At 43.5% G+C, this 4,526-nt stretch overlaps 1 pseudogene; it reads right to left on the bottom strand.

Moving 5' to 3' along the window:
- Nucleotides 1-255: 255 nt before the first annotated feature.
- Nucleotides 256-1,202, bottom strand: LOC140915799 (olfactory receptor 52M1-like; annotated as a pseudogene).
- Nucleotides 1,203-4,526: the final 3,324 nt, after the last annotated feature.

Here is a 4,526-nt window from a genome sequence, read left to right as displayed (position 1 = left end):
TGGGGGAAAGAGGCAGAGCAGGGGCAGGACCTTTGTGGAAGAGGTGGGGAAATGGTGGGACCTTGGGGGTCAAGCTAAAAGCAATTTGAAAGGTGTCAACTCAGTTCCCCAGTTTGTCAGGTTTGTAAGGTCAAGAAAGGGTTTAAAGTTTCTCTGACTGTCCAGTATGTAATCCAGCAAAGAGGGCCCATCACCATGTCACAAGCCAGCTCTGTGCAGAGCGTGGTCTGAGAGCAAAAGCACTATGAGTAAATATTAGGTCCATTTAGGAGTAAAGAGCTGGAGCAGCCTGTCCCAGATCTGTTTGGTCCTCACACCAAAAATGATGGGATTTAGCATGGGGGGTTCCAGCAGGCACACATTAGCAAGGAGATTGTGGAAATGCAGGGCCACATGGTGGCCAAACTGATACGTGAAGAGAGTGAAGAGACCTGGGATGTAAAAGGCTAAAATGGCAAAGAGGTGGGAGCCACAGGTCCCAAAAGTCTTGAGCCGGGTGTCCTTTGTGGGGAGGCTGAAGATGGCCCTGAGGATCTGGGTATAGGACACAGCTATAAAAAACATATCTAGACAAATGACCAAGTTTGCCACAGTGAGGCCATAGTAACTACTGATGCGGATGTCAGCAGAGGCCAGATTCACCACGGCCATGTGCTCACAGCATGTGTGGGGGATGATATTGGTTCTGCAATATGGCAACTGCCTTGCAAGCAAGGGACAGGGCAGTGCAAGCGTGCTGCCATGCAAAATCACAGCCAGGCCAATCTTGGCCACAATTGGGTTTCTCAGGGTGGTGGAGTGTCTCAGTGGATCGCAGATGGCCATGTAGCGATCAAAAGCCATGGCCATGAAGATCCCAGACTCTGTTGCAAAGAAACAATGAATGAAGAACATCTGGGTGAGACAGGCACTGAAATCGATCTCCCTGGAATTGAACCAGAAGATGCTCATCATTTGGGAACTGTGCTTGTGCACAGGACCAGGTCGGTGACAGCCAGCATGCAGAGGAAATAGTACATGGGCCCATGGAGGCTTGGCTCTGTCTTCATGATGAACAGGATGGTGAAGTTCCCCAAGATGGCTATGATGTACATGGTGCAGAAGGGGATGGAGATCCAGACATGGGCGGCCTCCAGGTCAGGAATGCCCAGCAAGATGAAGGTGGAGGGGTTGGTGAAGTCGGTTGTGTTGGAATCTGACATGGAGTAGGGGGAGAAAGTGTCCAACTCTGAGGCATAACAGTGTCTCCTGCATGTACCGTATATTCCCCTGTCTTCCTGTAGGTGCCCAGGGTCTAGGGTGAAGGTCGCAGGACAAATGCCTGGATGGAGAGACAATGTTAATATGAGACACAACATGCACAGCTGGAGGCTGTTCTCATGCGTGAAATAGATTGCTCAATCTTCACAAACAGAGAAATGCCATTTTCATTATTTAGATCAATGAATTATGAAAAACTTTAACCCTACTAATGCCAATTCCATTTTTATGGTGCTCCATGCATCAATCTTCCTACACGTTGTGTTGAGGGAAACCTGAAAAGGCATCAGCAGGAAACACAGACACTGGGTCTTGCTCTGCTTCTCTCTGTTAGATTTCAGAGCCCATTAGTACCCAGGGTTTTCTCCCCATGAAAGTCTTCATTTGATCCTCTTTTTGATAAGATAAATAGATGAAGCTCATTAAGACTCAATGTCAGAGGCATTTTCTCCAGCCGCCAATCATTTTTGTTATTTTTTTATGCAACCGCTCCCATTTCTCAAGATCCTTTTGAAAAAGTGGAACCCAGGACTGCATGGAGTCAGGTTCACCAATGCCATATGGAAAGGTAAAATCCTTTCGCTGCTCCAACTCACCACTCCCTTGTTTATGCATCCAAGGATCTCATCAGCCCTTTCCACCACGGCATCACACTGGGAGCTCATGGTGAATTGGTTCTCCACAGTCACCCCTAAATCCTTTTCAGGGTCCCTGAATTTCATACACCAAACCCTCCACAGCAATAAATATGCCTGCCCTGTTCTCCTTATTGTAATCAATCTGCAAATCTTCGTATCCTCCACAAATTTTATCTGCACTGATTTTCTATTTGCTTCCAAATCATTTACGACAACACTGAATAGCATCGGGCCTAAAACTGATTTTTACAGAATACCACTAAAAACACCCCCATTCGTTGACAATCAAACAGACTCCAACGAGAGACTGCTGAATTGGAATTAATTTGCAAACTGGATACAATTAAATTAGGCTTGAATAGAGACTTGGAATGGATGGGTCATTACACAAAGTAAAACTATTTCCCCATGATTATTCCCCCCCACACACACTGTTCCTCAGTTGTTCTTGTTAACTGCTGGAAATGGCTCACCTTGATTATCACTACAAAAAGTTCCCCTCCTCCCCCGACCATGGTCTCCTGCTGGTAATAGCTCATCTTAATTGATCACTCTCCTTACAGGTTTGGGTTTTTGGTTTTGTTTTTTTTCTCATGTTCTGTGTGTATATATATGTCCTCACTGTGTTTTCCACTAAATGCATCCGATGAAGTGAGCTGTAGCTCACGAAAGCTTATGCTCAAATAAATTGGTTAGTCTCTAAGGTGCCACAAGTCCTCCTTTTCTTTTTGCGAATAAAGACTGACACGGCTGCTACTCTGAAACCTAATAACTGCTTTCTGAGATCTGTCAGTTATCCAGTTTTTAGTCCATTTAACATGTACTCCACTGCTATTGCATTGTGTTCCTTTTATATGTGAATGTTTCCCCTACAAAATCAAATGCCTCAGAAAAATCAGTCTATTGCATCTGCATCATTCCCCTGATCAACCAAACATACTCTCATTAAAGGATGAAAACGGGTTTATTTGACAAAACCTGTTTTCCATAAACCTTGGTGTTGACTGGTACTAATTATATTTGTCAACTTTTTTTTTAATTAATCCCATATCAGGATTTTTTTCCTCACCTTGTCAAATATTTTAAATAAACTTTCCCTTTATTTTGTTATAGTTTACATTTAACACAGAACTGTCCTCTACTTGCCATTTTTCTTTGTCTCTGCTGCTGCCTGATTGCATACCTCTGGTTCCGAATGAGGTGTGTGGTTGATCTGGGAGTTTGTAACTCAAGTTCGTAATTCTAACGTACTACTGTAGATGCTGTTTAAAATCCTCATTGACTGCTAATGCACTGGAAAGTATTTCATCACCGCATGTGATAGAGCACTTGATACTGCTTCGGAAAAAAATATTTCTTGAACACATCTAACTTTTCTTCAACATTAACAAGTTTCCTTTCCCTTTGTTATGTGTTGCTTTCCCCCCTTTAATTGATGTCTGTATTTTGCCATTGAACCTTGTTTTTGTCCAAAGTTTTCTGCTTTCTTGACTGTGGAATCTTGGCTTTCTATCTAGGTAATAATCTCTTCTTAAAGAAGTCCCAATTTTCATTCCCATTTTTTGGTCTAAATTTTTCCTCCCAATCTGTTTTGTTGATAATTTGCCTCAGCTTTGGAGAACTTGTCCTTTTGAAGAACTAAACGTCTTTAGATGTTACTGGTTGGGAACTCTTCTCTGTTTGTCTGTTTGAATGTAATCAGTTCCATTCTTTATTTTGTTCTCCTCTATCAAATGTCCCTTTTCTTGTTTCTTTTCTAAACTAAACAGTCCCAGACTTTTCAGTCTGTCCACATAGGGCAGCCTCCCACATTCACAGAGCCTGTCTTGGAACTCCCCTTTCTATCAGCTATGTACTTGGGTGACCAAAACTGAGCGCTTATCCAGAGCAGGTTATTCTCTGCCCCATTCCTTGGGCATCTGAACATTATCTGTTTTGCCCACTACTGTGAATGAGCAGGTGTTTTCATGGAGCTGTTAACAGTGAGGTCCAGATATTTCCCCTGGGATGTGTTCTATTTGGGATATTTGCCCCGGCACCTGTCTTGGCAAAGGTTTGGGTTTTTTCCATTCTCATGTTTTGAGCAACCGTGTTCATGGGAAAGTCACAACATCATGGACTCTCTAGCCTGGCTTTCATTGCATTAAGGAACAATGATGGATAACCAGTCGGAAATAAGGGCCAAAGATTTAGGACTGAAGGTGATTAACTGTTGCAATACACTGCAAATGGAAGTGGTGGGTTCTCCAACTCCCCATCGTCTGCTGATGCAGGCTGGATGCTTTCTTGGAAGATCTTCAGGGCTTCTCCACACTGAAAGCACTACAGCGGTGCGGCCATAGCGATTCATTGTAGACATCACTTACACCGACGGCAGGGGTTCTCCCATCAGCGTAGGTAATCCACCTCCTTGAGAGATGGTAGCTAGGTAGATGGAATAATTCTTCTTTTGACCTCATGCTGGCTACACCAGGGTTAGTTTGATATAGCTACATCTCTCAGGGGTGTGGATTATTTTTGCTCTTTCAAAAAAATGAAAATGCAATGTTAAATTGCATTATCAGAGGCATAGCAGGCAAGTCACGAGAGGTGATATTACCACTCAGCTCGTTGCTTGTTAGTCCTCCT

Source organism: Lepidochelys kempii, chromosome 1, assembly GCF_965140265.1.
Source record: "Lepidochelys kempii isolate rLepKem1 chromosome 1, rLepKem1.hap2, whole genome shotgun sequence".
NCBI classification, from domain to species: Eukaryota; Metazoa; Chordata; order Testudines; family Cheloniidae; genus Lepidochelys; species Lepidochelys kempii.
This window is presented reverse-complemented; position numbering and strand designations above follow the sequence as displayed.